This window comes from Protopterus annectens, chromosome 8.part0, assembly GCF_019279795.1.
Source record: "Protopterus annectens isolate FY-2018-M chromosome 8.part0, PAN1.0, whole genome shotgun sequence".
NCBI lineage: Eukaryota > Metazoa > Chordata > Ceratodontiformes > Protopteridae > Protopterus > Protopterus annectens.
Window position 1 is genome coordinate 1,272,457,680 of NC_056741.1, and position 21,085 is coordinate 1,272,478,764.

A 21,085-nucleotide genomic window follows, 5' to 3' on the forward strand; every position below is an offset into this window, starting at 1 on the left:
ACCAGCAATAATAATTGTTTTAATCCACTTTTTCTCCAAATCATGTTTCCTTTGTTTAGGTAACATATGTGTTTCTGGTATGAATAATAGATTTGCTTTAGATTTAAAAGCTAGGTGGAAAAATCATTTTCTCTTCTTGTCTAGTTCGATCCCCTTGACGTCCCACGAATCAATAATCCATGCTTTTATATGTAGATAATCGGGAAAGGTGGGCTTAACTGTAACTGTCTTAAATAACACAGAGGAAGGGCAATTATCTAAAACTGATGGCAGATAACACTTATCTCTTCCTGTGCCTAATCATGAATCTACTTAGCCCGGAAGAGAATAGTATAATAGCAAGCAGAGACATGATAGAATAGATAGGAATTAAGTCTAAGAGCACTCCATCTCTAGTAAATACTTCTTGTATATCATATAATTCCAATAATAAATAACATTCAGATAGATTACAAATAGCATAACTCTCCCAACACACTTACACCTTATCACTTAGCTCCCACTAGCTGCTTGAAGAGATGGATATAGGATAGAGTAGTTATGAGAGTAAAAACATGCAAATGAGGTAAACTAATGGAAAAGGAATTTAATTGTCTAGCACACCTGAGAGCCACACAAACTATGTATACAGCTAAGAAGGGGTTTGGTGGTGGGTATTTATTATTTATTATTGGATGGTGGGTATTGAGTGTGTTTTTGTAATGTGAACTACCTCTTGCATGTCATATGTGCTATTTTCTTTATTTTGTTATTCTCTGATACCGCGGTATCTGTGTTATTTGCACTGCATTTCTCTCGTGAGCTGACATTTCTAATTTTGTTATCCTGGACTTATGTGGTCCTAAATGACAATAATGTTTCTTTGAGTCTTTGAATGTTAAACTGATCTCCAGATCTATTATTGGTCCTAATCGCTACAAACAAACTTATTTAAATCAAATAACAGAAAGACCTATGACCTGTTTAACATAATTAGATATTTTAGATACTTGGTGTACAAATCTATTGTAATCAAGTAAAATGTATTTCAAAATATTTTATAATAGGTAAGCCAAACAAAGCACCCTGAACCACTGCTAGATAAGGCACACTGTGTTTAATAAGCCGAACAGTTCACTCAGTATACACAAACGCTGAAGTAAATCACCATACGTTTTCGTCCACAACTTCATCAGATAATGCAAATTCATTCCATTAAACATTTATATACTCCACCAACATTTAAATCAACCAATAGAAACGCTCTGAATATACATTAAGTGAATAAATACATTAATAAACATTAAAAACTGCATATAAAACTCTGTTGTAAATAGGAAACCTCATTGAATATTTAAAAACATGTAAATAAATTGTCATAATATTAAATATATGTTTAAAAACTTTAAAAATATGTCAATAAATTCACATATATAAACTTAATATACAAGAAAATAAAACACATTGTGATAATGCCCTCTACTGACCGTCCATATTATTGCACACTCATCTCACAGTTTAGCAGACCTCATTTTTAATACAGGGGCGAGTGAGATCATATCATTTAAACCAGGGGTCTTACTGGCCTCCAAAACAATTTGCCAGTATAATTCCCTGTATTCCACTAATGTCTCCCACATACCACCCCTGGGGTCCTTTGGCACAACCTCTAATATAAAAAATTGAAATTCTGCTTCAAAACAAGTTTTTGTGTGTTTGTACAAAGAATTTGTTTCACTTTTGGTACGAATATCATAAATGTGCTCATAAATTCTCTGTTTTATCTTTCTTTCACTCTTGCCCACATAAAAGGCATCACATTTTTTACATAAACCTAGATAAATAATCCCTTTTGAATTACAGTTGGCAAAGGTTTTTAAAGTTAATATTTTGTTATTCCTGGCCCGCAAATTAATAGTATCTCCAGTAATCAAGTAAGAACAGTAACTGCATGCACCACATTTGTGTACACCAGCCCTTTTATTAGTGCCTGCAAATGGAAAGTTCCTTTTACTACCTCTTTCAAAAATATCCTTCAGGGTATTACCTTTCCTGTAAATATGTTTTATGTCACTCTGAAAAATGTGATTTAAGTCAGAAACTCTTGAAAAGTTTTTCCACTCTTTGTTAAAAATTCTTTTTATTAACCCTGCTTGCCCATCATATGTAGTAATAATACCTGATGCATATTCATTGTTTAAACCATCCGCTTTGGTATTTGTGACATATTGGGTTGCACCATCTTCAACTTTACCCAATATAGGGGCAAACCTATCCTTTCTACCCTCATTAACTTCCTTAGAAACACTGTCAATAAGTTCTTCGGGGTAACCTCTATTCAAGAACATATTTTTCAAGTATTTACATTCATCAATGTACCACCCATCATCTGAGGTCATCCTGCACAAACGCACAAATTGCCCTTTTAGGACACTTCTTTTTTGGTGTGGGGGGTGCGAGCTTGAATAGTGCAAGTATGAATTTGAGAATGTTTCTTTTCTAAAGATTCTGGATTTAAATCCTCGCTCTGTCTTAACAATATTAACATCAAGATATTTAAGTTCCTCAGTTGTGAATTTATGGGTGAATCTCAAAAATTCAGTGGTACCGTTTAGATATTCAACAAAATTTACAAATTCATCTTCGGTACCCCCCCATAGGAAACACAAATCATCCAGAAATCTACCATATAACTTCCACATGCTGTTATATTCTGAGTTCAAGACAAACTTGTTCTCCCAAAATGCCATAATAATGTTGGCATAAGTGGGAGCACAATGTGCTCCCATAGCCACACCTTTAATTTGTCTAAAATACTCGCCCTGAAAAAAGATAAAATTATTCTTTAGGACAATCTCCATCAGTACTAACACTGTTCTAAATTCATTCTGTCTTAAAAGTTTAGAATCAACTAACATTTCCTCAAACCATCCTAAACCTACTTCATGGGGTATACTTGTAAATAAGTCAATCACATCTAAGGTACCAAAACCTTTGGTTTCACTGACAAGTGATTCATTTAATTTTCTTAGCAAATGCCAGGAATCCTTTAAAATAACAGAATTGTCACAAACAAGCTTTTTTACTTTCTGGTCTATGTACTTTGCCAGAGGTGCAGTGACCGAACCTTCGGCCGAAACTATTACTCTCAAAGGCGGGTCATTTTCATCCTTATGCACCTTTGGTATCCCAAATATGGAGGGTATTCTCGGTTTTTCTACATGCAAGTATTTGAAAGTACTCATATCAATGACACCATCCAATAATAGATCATTTAAGATGACATAAATTCTCTTGTAGGCAATATTAATTTCATTTAGGGATATTCTGGTGTATTTTGTAGTGTCGTTTAAAATGCCAAACATTTTGCTCTCATAATTTATGGAGTCCATCAACACAACCCCCCCACCCTTGTCGGGCTTCATAATTCTTATATTCTTGTTTTCACTTAATAACTTTAAAATCTTCTGTTCAGAGTCAGTTAAATTAGACTGCACCTTGTGACAACTCAGAATTTTCCTTAACTCATGTTCCAATCCCAATTCAAAGTTTCTGAGCTGGGGGTGTGTTGGGGGATTAAAAGTGCTTTTACGTCGCAATTGTTCATTGTTAACATTAAAACCATTTCCTTTAAAAAATAATTCAAGGTTTTTCTTCCTAATAAATAATTTAATATCAATTAATAATTTAAAAATGTTTGTTCTTTCTTTAGGTATAAAACCAAAACCTTTTGTAAGTAATTCAAAATAACTAATATTTATTGTAACATCAGTGTAATTGTAAATATTAAAATCATTGTAGCTGTATTTAAAACCATTATTTACAATTACTCCCAAACTGGTCGTCTCCTTTCTTGAGCTCCCCAGTTTCTGGTTTTGTAGTTTTTTGAATTGTAACTAACAGGTTCCCTGTGCATGAGCCTCTCAGACCGTCTTAAAGGTGGAAATGCAGTATCATAGTCATTATCCAAAGGTGGTTCATTATCAGGCATATCATTGTTGACTTTCCTATAGTAATTACCTTCATAGTTTCTACTATTTCTTACCCAGTTCTTGGGCTTCGGGTATTGTTTCTTAGCTTTATATTCATTAATGTCCCTGTCTATCTTGTTTAACTTCCTATTTTTTACTTCTAAACATTTACTTTCTAAATTATTTAATAGTTTGTGGTACTTGTTTCTTTCTTCGTCAACTGTGAATAATAAATCATTGGTTATGTCCCTATTAACACATTCAACAGTTTCTTGCAACTTCTTAATTTCCACCTCATTGTTCTTGATAATGGCCCTCATTATTTCAAAACCACAGTTATCAAAAGCTTCAATTAAATCAAAATAAAACTCTGTACCCTCCACCACCTTGTTAGGGTATTTGCATACCCTAAGCCCTTTGGGCACTATCTTTTGCTCTAAACAATACTTTAAATAAGTGTTGTCCATCTCTAACATTTTACATTTATACAAAAAATAGTCCAGGTCCTCGAGTTTCTGAGTAAAAGTTCCTTGAAATTTGTCTTTACTATTGCTTTTGGTTGCAAAATCAAAAACAACATTAAATAAGTCACTGAATTGTCTTTTTGTACCTGTAGAGTTGACATTAACTCCAGGGCCAAAACGGACTCCCTCGCCAGTTTTGCTGCCATTGTTAGGTTGCTCAGACTGTCCGCGATCGGTTTCGTCAAAAAAAACCCGAGGAAAACCATCCAAACTGCTGGATTCAGCACCATTTCGCCTTTCTACATCTCTAGGTTCATTTTCCTCACCCACGGCTCGTCTCTCTCGCACCTCCACACGCCGAGGCACTTCCTGGTTCCCTGGCCCAGAAAACGTCGTCAGAACCGTAGCCAATGATTGGCTAACAGGAGTCAAAAGCCCCACAAGCTGAGTGAGCTGTCCGATTAGCTTCCTGAGCTCACCGACTTCATTAGTCTTAGCTCCACAGCTTGCCATAGTCCCAGCAGGTGATTCCATCCCAAAAAAGTACTAGTAAACTTGAAAGGAGGATGCAAAACAAACTAGTAAGCCAAACAAAGCACCCTGAACCACTGCTAGATAAGGCACACTGTGTTTAATAAGCCGAACAGTTCACTCAGTATACACAAACGCTGAAATAAATCACCATACGTTTTCGTCCACAACTTCATCAGATAATGCAAATTCATTCCATTAAACATTTATATACTCCACCAACATTTAAATCAACCAATAGAGACGCTCTGAATATACATTAAGTGAATAAATACATTAATAAACACTAAAAACTGCATATAAAACTCTGTTGTAAATAGGAAACCTCATTGAATATTTAAAAACATATAACTAAATTGTCATAATATTAAATATATGTTTAAAAACTTTAAAAATATGTCAATAAATTCACATATATACACTTAATATACAAGAAAATAAAACACATTGTGATAATGCCCTCTACTGACCGTCCATATTATTGCACACTCATCTCACAGTTTAGCAGATTTTTTACCAGCAATAATAATTGTTTTAATCCACTTTTTCTCCAAATCATGTTTCCTTTGTTTAGGTAACATATGTGTTTCTGGTATGAATAATAGATTTGCTTTGGATTTAAAAGCTAGGTGGAAAAATCATTTTCTCTTCTTGTCTAGTTCGATCCCCTTGACGTCCCACGAATCAATAATCCATGCTTTTATAGGTAGATAATCGGGAAAGGTGGGCTTAACTGTAACTGTCTTAAATAACACAGAGGAAGGGCAATTATCTAAAACTGATGGCAGATAACACTTATCTCTTCCTGTGCCAAATCATGAATCTACTTAGCCCGGAAGAGAATAGTATAATAGCAAGCAGAGACATGATAGAATAGATAGGAATTAAGTCTAAGAGCACTCCATCTCTAGTAAATACTTCTTGTATATCATATAATTCCAATAATAAATAACATTCAGATAGATTACAAATAGCATAACTCTCCCAACACACTTACACCTTATCACTTAGCTCCCACTAGCTGCTTGAAGAGATGGATATAGGATAGAGTAGTTATGAGAGTAAAAACATGCAAATGAGGTAAACTAATGGAAAAGGAATTTAATTGTCTAGCACACCTGAGAGCCACACAAACTATGTATACAGCTAAGAAGGGGTTTGGTGGTGGGTATTTATTATTTATTATTGGATGGTGGGTATTGAGTGTTTTTGTAATGTGAACTACCTCTTGCATGTCATATGTGCTATTTTCTTTATTTTGTTATTTTCTGATACCGCGGTATCTATGTTATTTGCACTGCATTTCTCTCGTGAGCTGACATTTCTAATTTTGTTATCCTGGACTTATGTGGTCCTAAATGACAATAATGTTTCTTTGAGTCTTTGAATGTTAAGCTGATCTCCAGATCTATTATTGGTCCTAATCGCTACAAACAAACTTATTTAAATCAAATAACAGAAAGACCTATGACCTGTTTAACATAATTAGATATTTTAGATACTTGGTGTACAAATCTATTGTAATCAAGTAAAATGTATTTCAAAATATTTTATAATAGGTACAGTACTACAAATTGGCAAACCATCAAGTACAACCTTAAAACTGATTGAGTAAATGAATTTAGTTCATGTATATTTATTACGCATGAAGTATCTAGACATAATGTCAAAAATCCAAAAAAATGTAGACTTGCTAGAGGATAAATCTGCAAAAACCTTAAAGTAAGTCTGCTTAGGCATATAAATTAGGTTCTGAAAACTCTTGTGACAAGAAATTGAAAACCTGACAGCTCAATGTTAATAACCCAGTATCAAATAGATGAAAAAGAACCATCTTATGATATTGTACTTATAGTAAGTACTAAGTACTAACAATTATAATCAAGTATATTTAAATGGGTGTCGATTTGTATAGCCAGTCAGTTCTTCCTATAGATTTGTTCTTCTGGTATAATTCTTGCTTAGATTTCAGGTTATACAGAAGGGCTATAGTGTCTCACAATTTAAAATAAAAGTTGGCTTGTCTATATCAAAAGCACCCAAAGGTGTGCATCCCACCTAGAAATATTCAGTTCGTTAAAACTAGTTTATTCTCTTATGAACCGGGTTATAAAATTATTGACCATATCAAAAAGAGAGAGAGAGAGAGAAAAAACAGCCATAACAAATATTACAGCCAAAATACCTGTTAATTAGTGATTGGTTAAATATGCCATTAAACTAACATATGCTATGGAAAGCGGTACAGAATATGAGCCAGTTCATATATATATATATATATATAAATAAATATATATATATATATATATATATATATATATATATATATATATAAAATATACATCTGAATTGCAGTTTGTATAGCTTTTGTCATAGCACCATAGAATATGTGGTGGTTACAGATGTAGTAACACTGTCAATCATAAAATATTTCGGAATATTTAGCATACAAGATTATGAAGTTCTATGCTAGTTATTTCTTCATGCAGCAAGTGCTATCATGTCAGCTGGCAAACTAGTAAAAAGTTAATAAAACTAACAAAACGAAGCTGGTACAACATATCAACAAAAAATGAGCAATAAAAACACTGAAAAAACGATTGTATAATGTTCTTTGTGAGGACAGTTCATTTTAGGCATCTTATACTACTTTATTTTTTCTTTTTCCTTTTCCCAAGAGACTCTTAAATTCTAGCCAGATTGATCAATGTAAATAAACCTGCATACAGAAGATATTTTCACTTCAGTCCCGCACTTCAAGTAGTATCTGGTCACCAAATAAAAAAAAAATACAAAGAAAATAGTAGAAGCTTGAGCTGGACTGCTTGCCCTAATTTATAAGGTCTGAACAGCAAACAGTAATTGTGTGGAGTGTTTCATTTAGAGACAGATTGGATCATATTGTTATAACTGGCTCCCAGATTAAAAACCTCCTTCCCGCCATGCTATGAGTTATGTAAAAATGTACAGAAGAAAATACTTACCATTTCAGGCAGCCAAACTCCAATTCTATAGTCATTCACAAGGTAAAGTGGCTCTAGCTGATCATTGTCACTGCACCATTTAGCATGCAGAAATACTTCTGAGCATTAGGCGAATGATTGTGTCATTGAGAAAGTGAGGAAGCCTAGGAAAGCGGAACTGCATTTCTAGGAGGCCAATGCAAGTGCTTGTCACTGAAAAACTTTTGAGCATATAGGGAGGCCACCAAAAAATTCTGACTAGGAGTTTACATCCCAGCAACTCTGAACCCATCAAAAGGGCACAGAATCATGAAACACAGTTCAAAAAAGCATGGCACATTACAATCTTGGATATAAAATCAGTTGCAGCTAAATCACACATATGGCAGCAGATCAAGCAGACAATTGGGTGCTTAGCAGCATCTACATCAGGTATTATACTGAATGCATTAAGAAAAGCATTTCTTGCTTCATGGAGATTGTGCATAGTAAATTTAATTCCTTTATTTTGAAAAAAGTAACATTTTAGAGTATTTCATCTGGAACTTAATTTCCTGTTATATCAAGTATGCACAAAATGGGGAGAGTTTATGTCTTTCTTTTTTATTTGCAATTGAAGGTCTTGTGCAAAAAAATATTTTATTACCATTCCAGATGAGAAATTTCTTTTTTTGCAGTAAAAAGGGTTTTATAGCCATCTTGGTAGTTAAGAAACAACATATACTTTCTCGGTTTATCCATGTTTGAGGAAGAATGGATCATGAGGTGGGGTCTTTCAATGATTATGTGTTTTCCCTCAGTTGGGTTTTCCAACAAGGAGCCCAAAATTTGATGAATTAATTCCAGTAGTTTTGGTTGTTTGATTTGCTCAGGGATACTGCTTATAATGATATTGTTTTCCCTAGATCTTGCTTCAAGATTGATGATCTTATGTTGGATATTCCACAGGCAATTAAGATCGGTTTCCATTTCTTTCTGAAGTTTATCAAGTCTAATCTCATTTTCTAGGACTCTGGTTTCATTTTTTCCATTCTGCTTGTAATTTGATTAATAGAGTCTCCAAAGGTTTGAAGTTGGTTGGAAAATTTCTGAACATCAGGGAATTTCTGTATTGATTGGATGGGAAATAGGAAATTCACCCCAGGGATCACTTCTGTGGCTCTGCTCGACAGAGGCACAGGAAAATAATTTTCTTGGGTGGCGAAAGCCAGGGTACATTTTTGGCTAGCAAAACCACAAATTGAAGACCAGCAAAAAAGTGATCAAAAAGGAATTTAATAAGAATTTCATGACAGATGGGTTGCAACTGCTCATAGATGCAGCTTGGAATGGGTTCATATTTTAGTGGAAAGAGATATGTTTAAGAAACAAAAACTTAGAGAAGAAATTAAAAATATATGTAAAGATATCACCAACAAAATATCTCAGGAAGAACTGCAACAATTTTTGGTCAAAACTAATGAACAACTGTTGGTCTATGAACAAGAATTGATTGATAGAAAGAAAACTAAATTGTTTCGTGATCTACGTGATTACGAAAACAAGCATGCATTTTTGGTGGCGACCAATCCTAAGGCTAAGAGGCAACATGTGCAATTTGAATAGAAGAACCAGAATGTGAATAGGGAAGGTCGTGCATTTACATCAGGGGAAAGTGGTACATCTTTAACGGAAGGTGAAACGGGCGCTGAAGAATTTCCAGGTTTGCCTCAAGTGGGGAACAGCAATTATTTAAATACTTTTCGAGGAGCCCAGACGAGTCGCAAACAGAGTTGGAATGGACCAGGACATGGTCATTATAAAGAACAAAACACATATCGATGAACATTTAAACGGGGGAAATGGGACTGATTTATTTCATGTAGTGTCTACTAGTTGTAAGTATGTCGTTAATTTATCTGGATATGAATTATCGGACTGTGACATTAATGTTTTGGAAAGGGGTTTGAAGTTTGTACCTACTGTTTTACCCAGATTGCATGAGTTAAAAGGTGATGTTTTTCGGTTCACTCGGAAGTTGAATTTGTTAGATTACTTTAGAACTGATGCAACTGAAAATGTTATATACGACGATGTGAATGATGATTCGATTAGTAGTGAAGACAGTTTTTATTCTTGTCATTCTAATGAAGAAGTCAATGCTTATTGTAAATTAAATATGGAGGGCATTAAGGTTAAAAGTGATTTTATGCCTCCGCAAAGAAATGAAAGCATCAAACATTTTAATATTTCTCTTGGTTACAATATAGAAAAAGAATTTAATACATTTTTGAAACATAAAAAGAATGTGAGATATAATATGGATAGAAAAGAATGGGAATGTTTAAATAAATTAAGCTGAAAGGCCGAATTAATATTCAAACCTGCAGATAAGGGAGGTAAATTAGTTATTTTAAGTTATATACAATATTTAACTATGTGTTACACACATTAAATGATGAACAAGTATATAAAATAATTGATATGGCAGAATACTTAAAAGCCCAAAAAGATTATAATGATTTAATAAATAAAGGTCATAGATTATATTATTTCTCACAGAAAGACGTACAAGAGAAATTTGTTATTAAAAATTCTAGAATGCCATGTTTTTACTGTCTTCCCAAGATTCACAAAAGTTTGACAGATCCTCCTGGACGACCTATAGTTTTGGCTAGTGGTAGCTTTTTATATAATATATCTTGTTTTTTACATGAATTTTTATTACCAACAGTTAAAAAATTGCCATCTTATGTGAAGGATGTGTTTGAATTTTTGGATAAAATTGGTAACATAAAATGGGAAAAAGATATGTATTTTCTTGTACTGGATGTGGTTAGCTTGTATACCATTATTAATCATTCTGATGGTATATGGACTATTAAGTATTATTTAGGTGAAAATCCAGTTACTGAATATGTTACTGATTTAATTATGATGTGTTTGCAGAATAATATATTTGAATTTAATGGGAGTCTTTACAAGCAGACTCAAGGAACAGCAATGGGGGCACCTTTTGCTCCCAGTTATGCAAATATATTTATGGGTTATTTTGAAAATTTACATATATACACTAATCAGTTTTTCATGAAATATGTTTATAGATATTTTCGATACATTGATGATCTTATATTTATTTGTAAGGGAGGACAAGATCATGTATATGCATTTATAGATGAAATACAGAAAAATAATGTAGGGGTTAAATTTGATAGTTTACAAAGGGGGACAGAGGTGCATTACTTGGATGTAATTTTGAAGGGAGGGGTTGGTTTTATATTATTACTAGCATACATAGAAAATTTCAAGAAGTTAATGGCATTTTACATGGTGATAGTCACCCCCCCCCCATACTATTAAATCTTTACCATATACGGAATTTATCAGAGTTAGGAGACTATGTAACAATTTAGATGATAGGAAAAGAGAATTGTATGAGAGTTTCAATAGATTTTATGAGAGGAGTTATCCTGAAGTAGACTTATGTGATAGTTTAAATAGAGTATTATATAATAGCAAAACTGTGTATAATTATATAATTAATAAAAATAAGAATAAAAATGATAATAGTGAGAGTATTTATTTTACAACTACTTATTCCATATTATCTGATTATATTTTGGAAGAAGTCAAATAAAGTTGGAGAGTAGTTAAAAGAGAAGTTAATTTTTTAGAACGTAAGAAATTGTGTTTCTCCTTTAGAAGGGGCAGGAGTATAAAATATTTTATAGTTCATAGTAGATTTAATATGCCAGATGTTTTGCTTGTGAAATCAATTGATATAGAGGGCACAACAGCCTGTGGTAAATGTAGTGTTTGCAAATATATAAGTAAGAAATTCACTTATGTTAATGGCATTAGTTTTCAAACTAATGGATGTTTTAATTGCAAAACTGAAAAGGTTATATATGGACTTAAATGCCCCTGTAATAAATTTTATGTTGGAGAGACTAAAAGACAATTTGCTTGCAGAATAAAGGAGCATATTAGGGATATTAAAAATAATAAACAGACTAGCCCTATAGCTATACATTTTAATAGGTATCATAATGGTAGCCCGGATGGGCTACTAGTAACAGTGTTAGATAGTATTGTGGATAGTAGGTTCATGAATGAGCAGCAAATAAAATATATTTTAAGGAAAAAGGAAGCATTTTTGATTTTGAAATTTAATACAATGAGCCCTATAGGGCTCAATCAGGAATGTGTGTGGAAAAGTTTTGTATGAATGTATATGCCTTTAAGGCTTTTATTGTTGAATGTTTTATTTAATTGATTAATTGAATTAATGTTAATGATATAATGTATAAATAGACTACGTTTTTTTAGTCTGATATACTCTGTTAAAGACAAGTAGCCGAGGCGCTAGAGAAGATTTATGCGAATTGGATTCTTATTAAATTCCTTTTTTATCACTTTTTTGCTGGTCTTCAGTTTGTGGTTTTGCTACTTTTACATTCTTTGGTTGTGGTTCGTATACATTTTTGGCTAGGCTTATATAGGCCTAGGGCCAATAGCCTAGTACCTACCTATGAACCTATGTATTGACTGAAGAGCTACTTTTAAGTCATCAGGGTTCATGAGCTGTTCTGGTTTGGACTTACGAGGCAGTTTATTTAAATCTTGCTGTTTCCCAGTTCTGGGTCTTTTAGATACAGTATCTTTTTCAGGTGAAGATACTGCAAAAAAATTTGTTTTAGTAGTTTGAGCATCCATTTTGTCTGTTTCATTTGACATCTTTGGTCTTTCTTTTCCTTTGGTTTTGAGAAGTTAGTAGTTAGGCCTTGTGGCTGTAGCTGACCAGATATATTTAGTCTAATCCAGGGTAATCCTTCTCTCTTTAAATGTCAAGATCCACTTCTTGTAATTTTATTGCAACCAAAAAAAAACATTCTATTAGCAGATTGGTTACATTTTACTAATTTAGGTGGGCTCTGTACTGAAATCGGTTAGTATAATTTAAAATCCCAGTAAGAGCCAAGTAAAAGCAGTGTTCACAGGTAAGCAGCCATCTTAATCTCATGAAATTCCATTCTAACCTATGGCAAGTGCTGTTTGAGTCCCAATAAATGCCCTTGTGACTTATGTTTCCTTGCGGTGGCATGGTTCTCAGCTGCCCCAACATAGCTCCTGTGTCGTGCTTTACTGTGTAGTGTACTGTACTTTATTCTTCTTGTCCTGGATAATGTCTTAATTCTGTACTTAGGCATTGTGGCTATTCCCCTATTCCCTTGCTTCCTTTTTCTCCTGTATAGAATTTCATACCCTTCTTCACATACTCTTTAATTTAGTCTTACATCTTCCATGTTATCACTTCCCGCTACTCATCTGTATCACTACCAACTATATTTTCCAGCTAACTGAATTTTGTGCAGTTATTTCAGAAGTCTGTTCTTGTTGGCACATATCTGTATTACCCAAAACACAGTAAATCACGCAGTGGCATGATCAGTGTTTGCAGTGGTTATCTCACCTGAACCACTGTAACCAACCCTGTATTAGTTAGTGAACTAGGAGAAGGGTATCATTTAGGCTTAAAAGTGCATACTAGGTCAACGACTACATGGGGCCTTTCTTAAGCCTAGCTATGCATCCCAAATGTATCTGACAAGTTTAGAGACCTTAAGATTATTCTAAGGGATATATGTAGGCTAGCTCTTGGGTGGTCAAGCATTTAGAGGCTGCCTCTATCATTTAGGGACATACATGCCAGACCAGATATAAATTTCTAATTCCCCATCCACTCGTCCAAAGTATGTTTGAAAATGGGTTGAGGAAGAAATCTACTACACATGGATGGGAAGCCTGTGCCAGAGAAAGGGTATTCTCTGAGTCACACACTGGTCCCTTCAACATGTTTCCAACAACACAGTGCCCATCTCATCCAAATATACATTCCATAGTTACTAATTCTTTTGAGTACATCCTGTATTTGGTTCACATCATATCCTGGACCTTTTTCATAACTTCTTCTGTTTCCTTTTCTCTAGAAGTATCATTTATTCCATACTTGTACCTTAGTACGTTTTCTTTTCTCCCAGAGTTAATACTGTTCTTATGGTCCATCATGTCAGTTTAAACTAAGTCTGACTAATCCTACTACTGTTTCTGCTGTCTCAAATCTGATATGATTCCTATTTAAGCCATGTCATTTTAAAGGATCTTATTTCAATGCATTTAAACAAGGTTTGAGAAAGTGCTTCCTAGGCACTTTCATGGGTACAGTGAGGACTGTCATACAGGAAGTCATCTATCAAATCAGTCATGCCACACTCTAAGGAAATGACAGATGTTATTAGGAGGATAAGGAAAGTGCAGGTATGTTTGATTGGCACTTTAATATTAGATCACATTGATTGTAACCACTTCAAAGAGCAGCTACATTCCAGATGCCCTAACAAGATCAGATCTCAGACAGCTAATACAAAAATCTTCTGAAAAAAGCATAGTCTGGGATCAATATTCTCCAATGGTGAACAGCAGATCTGAAGTATAAAGTGGCAAACATGTGATCACCAAATAGCACAGCTCACCATCCCATTACTTGTAGTAGAAGGCAAACTCAAACTGGGAACATACTTTAAATGGCACAACTGTGCTAAGAAAATACACTGGGGCTCCCAAAGAAGATCACCTTAAAAGTAAGGAGAAAACATACTGCATGTAAAACTATAAGGAAATGCAAAAGAAGAAAGTTAAAAATGCTAGTTTAAACAGAATGAAGCAGAAAAGGCAGCCAGAAGAGTAAAGGTTTAACTGGGGTATATAAGAGTATGCAGATTTTTTTAAACACCTTTATTGGATTATCACTTGTGATATAGGCACATTCATATAAAATTAATCAAACTGTATTAACAAGTTAAAATTAACAAACATTGTGCTTCACATATATTGCTATATATCATGCAATCTAAACAACATTACATAAATTATTCAATTTCTGACCCTTTTTTTAAACAAGAAACATCTTTATTAAATCATCACTTACGACATAAGCAATCATACATTTATGTAAATGAAAACAAACCACACCGACACAATCCTAGTTGCAAGCATTTTACATCACAAACCATACAATGCTTGGCAAAAATGGAGGAATTGGTAAGCCATGGTAGTTTTAATGCACTGCAAATTATACTTTGGCTAGTGACTGGATGATACCTCTTGTCAGCAGTGACCCATTTCCTTAATCACTTGTGGTAAGAAGAGCAGCAGCTCTAGTTCTTGACAAAATGTAAATAAATGGTAGCCATTTGCATTTCCTCACTAAGCAGCAGAGGGGCTAAGATACTAAACATATCTATAGTGGTAGTAACCCAGACTGGCACAACTATCTTATTTTTTGTTTCAGAACCACTTCAAAGTATTACTCACAAACTGCAACACAAATAAATAGCTTCTGTTTCAGGACATTACTAAAAATGCTACTATTCCTTTACAGTTTCTCACAACTATTTCTGTACCTTTTTAAAAACAGCAACATGACATATATGATTCAGACATAATCCTGTTAAAAAATATACACGCAAGATCATTTCTACAATAATCCAATCCGTTTACTGAAGTCTTCTCTAGTTTAGGAGAGTTAGTGCCTTAAAAAACAACCACCACCTCCCTTGTGTTGCTTCAAAACAACATGTAGATAAGCTTTTCAAATGTTACTTTACTTGTTTCTTCTGGACAGCCTTAATACTCAACTGACTTCATCAACAATTAGGAAACAAGCAGAAATGAACTAATAGAAGGAATAAGTAAGCTCTTATGGTTCAGTAAAAACACATAATGTGCCCATCAGCTGATGAAGCGTACTTCTCATTCCTTCTAACATGAAAGCATTGCAACAAGGCTTACATGATGAATGCATTTCTTTTCTAAATATAAGAATCTAAATTATTAAAACATTGCTCAATAAGTACTTGATCACAGGAAGAAGACCATAATGGTTCAAAAGAATGCTTTTATTTGCTTAATACAAGATCACCAACCTGTTTCATAATGCATACTGGTGGGAGGAGGATATAATAGTATTAGAAACAAATCTGTCTAGGACTTTATTGGATAGAAAATATTATTTTTTACCTGCATTTCTGTTAAACTTTCTGTAAGCTGATTTATTTATTCCACTGTCTTCACGGTGACATCAGTTATGTACTGCAAAACAAAAACAGTAATAGCACGCCTAAGTATACTTCAAGTAACTATGCCATAAAATAATTCTCATCTGTCAAAACTATAGACAAAACAAGAAGTAAATGAGATCAGAACAGAGTTATTTTCCTTATAACAATAATCTATACAATGCTCTTTTAATTATTCTTTTTCAGCTTTTTCTTGTCAGTACGTGCTGACCATTAACCCAGTACTGTGGCTGCTAACACACCTTTATGGGTTGAGAGCATGGCCAGAGTATGGTAGTTGACCAATCTATTATCAGATCTTTTCCACTGATGACATCTTCCTTCCTGTGTGTGCATGAAAACTCCCACAGATTTTGCATGCAACAAGTCATTATGTTCACTGACACAAATATTTAACAACTGGTAATAAGTCAAACAAGGACTTCTTTGTTGCAGACCACACAACAGACCAAAAAAAAAAATATAGGGGGTGGTATAATAGCAAAATACCATGTTTGGAATACAAGTTACACTAGCATTTAATAATGCCTGTCTTTGAAATCTGGTCACTTAAGTGTTATCCTTGTGATCAAACTATACCTGACATGAGTAAACTCAGTTTAATACATGATCAAAAGCGCCATGCTGTCACACCATTAATATAAATGTGGATGGACTTTGGATAGCTAATGAAACGCTTCAACACAAGTAAAATTCTGCAATAACTCCTGGTGAATATTCAGAAAGACAGACTCGATTTAATTAGACCAGTGGTAAATGTCAGTATCATAGACTTAGGTACAAGTAACAACTAGTCACTTGGACATAGCTTATAGTTTTTTTTTTTTATGTCTCTTACCCATTTTAAGTACAATTTGTGCACTCACTTACAGACTGCCTAAAATGACTATATAGCCATGCCATTCAGGAAATGACATACCAAGCAGCACACCTTGACTATCTGTTTCCATTTATATAGGCATAAACTTGATAAAAATACTCCTACAGCATCACATTTTATCCTCATTAAAATGTCATTATTCTAATGCTTCCTCAATACAGAGATATGGAAGGATTTATCCGATGCCTCTTGATACAGCGAAAGTGCTGCTCCAGTTATCCTTGTTAACAGTATTCAACATTGTGCCTGTGATTTACAGACATTATGTAAATGGCAACATAAATTAGTGCAGGCAGTGACACCATGCAAGGTGTGGGGGGATTCAGAGACCATAGTAATGTGGCAATGCAGTATAAAAAAATAATGCAATATGTAACACATGCAAGTGACTGCTGAAAGCTACGGAAATAAGAAATCTCATGCAAATGAGGTGCATTTATTATGCAAATGATGCCATCAAATATGCTGGAGTAACTTACAAATGTGAAACAAGTGCATTGCACCACAGAGCAAACTTGCTCTGAACACCAGGGAGTTTTTATGTACTCTTTGACTATATTAGAAGCAGTGGAAACTATAGCCAAACAACATGATTTAATTGTCACCTACAGAACATTTGCCCGTGTTGCTGGGCATTACATCCACATCACTGCAGGGGGTAATACCAGTGCCTCATGTAGTAAATCAAATGGACCACTGAAGGCACACAACGTGCTAAGTTCCTACCAAACATCAGTACAAACTATCACTAAATGTACACAGCCTGATCTGTTCCTGGGTCACTGCCCTGTCACACTAGAGGACCTAGCTTGTTCTGTTCCTGTATTAATCATGAGTGCCTTGTCAAAATACAGATATGGATCCTGCCCTTTGTTCCAGTCAGCGACTGCTTCTGTACTCTGTGCTCCAGACTTGCTCTTTTCCTGCATCATTTAGCTTGTTTTGTCACAGTGCAAATGCCCATTCTAACTCAGTCAGTATGTCCTATTGTACTGAATGTTCACAGTGCTCCTGCATCAGTTAATATGTCCCTGCTGCACTGCAGATGCCCATTCTAACTCAGTCAGTATGTCCTATTGTACTGAATGTTCACAGTGCTCCTGCATCAGTTAATATGTCCCTGCTGCACTGCAGATGCCCGTTCTAACTCAGTCAGTATGTCCTATTGTACTGAATGTTCACAGTGCTCCTGCATCAGTTAATATGTCCCTGCTGCACTGCAGATGCCCGTTCTAACTCAGTCAGTATGTCCTATTGTACTGAATGTTCACAGTGCTCCTGCATCAGTTAATATGTCCCTGCTGCACTGCAGATGCCCGTTCTAACTCAGTCAGTATGTCCTATTGTACTGAATGTTCACAGTGCTCCTGCATCAGTTAATATGTCCCTGCTGCACTGCAGATGCCCGTTCTGCTCTGTTCCTCCACTAACTAATGTATCTCCTCGTGCAACATGTACTCAGGCATGTTTTATGACTGCATCACTTCATACGTACATTTGCACCCTACGTACCAAGCATCCCTTCATACACCCCATGTAACTGTATTGCTCTAACACTGTTATAAGCAGGTCATAAGAGGGTCAAGGCTGTGAGCTGTTAAAAAGCTTAAAAAAGTAGACCTGGTTTGATTCCCTCAACCTCCCCTTGCATACGTTGCACCTCAGAGCAACTTATGTTATCAGACCAGAACCTTTTGGACTAGTCGTTGTAAAGATATACAAATAAGGTTAAAAATAAATGAATAACTCCACCTTCTTTGTCCTTGCTACAGTTAGTGCTGTGTCGCACAAAAAAACATCACACCTCCTGTCTACCCTGCAGTTAGTATGACATGTCACATTACAGGTACACAGTCTGTTCTGTTTCTACACCAGACTGTGTATGTCTCATCAGTATCAATGTAGCCAGCGTACTCAGTCCTGCTACAAGTCCTGTTACTATCCTTGCTCTCCTGGTAATATTCTCTTCCTCCTATCAAGTCCATGCCTCCTGTGTCTTCTCCCAAATAACCAGCATGCTTTTTTCATTTATACACTTCTTTACCAGCCACATCTGAATAGTTTGACAGAACTGGTGCAATTCCTAAGCATGTAAAAGAGTTTTCAGTCATACCAGCATGCAGTGATGTCATGTTGCACTTTTCTTTCTGTAAAAAACTGAATAAGAAGGCTGCTTGTCTTAAACTTCCAGTCATGTTTTTTCTCCAAAGTCAGAATAATGCATGGCGTGTTCTCTGCCAGAGCCTGGAATGCTCAGCTGTCCAAAGTGGACAGCACAATCATTTTTCTTTCGGAAATAAACACTCCGTTTTAATCACAATGGAGCGTGCTCCTGGTGCCAGGTTATTAACCGCACCAGCAGTTGCCATGGCAGCCAGGGGAAGCAGTGCAATGGAGTCACCGGCCTCTGTACAAACTCGCTTAACCCTTTCAATTCTTTGTCAAGGCTTTCTTTCTGCATTTGAAAGATGCGAAGTATTTAAAGAGCTGTTGATGTTGTACAGTGAAAAAAACTATCATAGTTCAAGCTCTTTGCTCTATAATTGAAAATAGTTATCATAAACCTCACAGCTCAGTAGGTAACCCAGCCATGCAAAGGACTTGCTCAGATTAGAGGACAGGAATACAAATTTATGACTGTAATGAATACTGGAAAAGGGAAGTCTGCTCTGAATCAGCTCAGTATCTCATGAAATGCTGTGTTACTCTCTATTACAAGGTAACCTCAGAATAATACATGTTGATTTCACAAACCCATTGACTCCTGAACCATCATCATGTTTGAAGGTAAAGCAATCCTATGCTAGATATTTATGGGGACCTTGAGCCCTCTTCCTACCAGATCCCTACTTTAAAACCCTTCTGTTGTTGAAGCCTCCAAACTTGTCAGATCTACTTCACTGATGATCAGTCCGTTGATCCTGCCTTCAAAACATCTCCACACTTATTATGAAAAGAAAGAAGCGTGACATCTCCTTTAGAATATGTTATCACTTATGCTTTGTTTGCAGTAAAACCTGCAAGAAAGACCCAACCAAGGTATTGGCCTGAATCTACTTGGAAAGACTTAAGTCTTGGGCATTGGGAAGCCATGAACCTGAAACATGGGTGTGTCCTTGAAGAGTTATTTGCATATATCCTATGGACTTCCTCTACTGGAGGTTGGAGGTTTTAGTCACAGATGACTCGAGCTGGACTAGGTCTTTCTTGCAGGTTTTAATGAATGGTATATCTGTATGATCTTTTCACCCTTTGGTTTCACTGTTTAGCAATACCAGGACTTGGATGCTACAAAACCTATGAAGATACAACATTTACATTGCTCACACTCTGAATGAAGTTCTCTTCTCACTAGAAATCTCAGAACAGATTATAATGTTATTTCTGCCTGATATAGGCTCTCAGAAACCCCAGCACTTACCTGTTTTGCTCGAGAGAGAGAGAGTATCAAAGGTTATAGACACATTTGGCAAAATTATTTACAGTGTCATTTTGAGACTGTAGTGTCTTATTTGTCTTACATGTCTCCTATATCTCATCTCCAGAGTTTGCTAGCTATGAGCAAACCATTGCAAAATGGTCTGTTATTCCTAAATTAAATTAGCAGGAGGCTGTCGCTTCATACCATAGACCTACTACATGGCCCAACAATGGTCAGAAGTTTTTGGGTAAGTCTTCTCAGGAGACCACAGGGGTCACCCAGTAATGTTTTAAAGCTCTTTTGAATGCTAATGATATGTATATCCTCCCTTTTCTTCCTCAGATAAATGTTTTCATTTGTTAAGAAAGAAGAGTCAAATGCCAAAGATGTCCTATCTAGTTTCAGACTGCCTTGCCCTTCTGGTCCTCCATTAAAGCCTCCTATGTGAACATCTGCTGAGTCAAGCTCTTGGTGGTCTTGAGCATCTCCCTTCTTAGTGCCCTTGGACTGCCCTCTTTTGTGGGTCCTGCACCAGATGGTTTACTATCAGGGACCACAGATTTCAAATTCCTTCTCAACTGATTGTCATGGACTTTATTTGCATTCAGTCAGACTGGTAGGTGTTACGCCATTACCTAGAATAGCTATTTAAGTTTGGCATCAGACATTCTGCTGCAGATGGACGAGGAGCCCATTTAGGTCTACACTTCTACTTGGTCATCAAGTGCACTGTAGATGCATCTACCTTTATATCAGCCT

The 21,085-nt window shown here is 35.4% G+C and overlaps 1 protein-coding gene across 3 annotated transcripts in view; it reads right to left on the reverse strand.

Annotated features, from left to right (window-relative positions):
• Positions 1–21,085, reverse strand: part of GRIK5 (glutamate ionotropic receptor kainate type subunit 5) — a 3,838,183-nt gene that overhangs the window by 2,596,046 nt on the left and 1,221,052 nt on the right. For all 3 annotated transcript variants that reach the window (XM_044080789.1, XM_044080790.1, XM_044080791.1), the window contains one exon: positions 15,967–16,038. The gene's annotated coding sequence lies outside the window, so the exon portion shown is untranslated. The remainder of the gene's footprint in view (positions 1–15,966; positions 16,039–21,085) is intronic.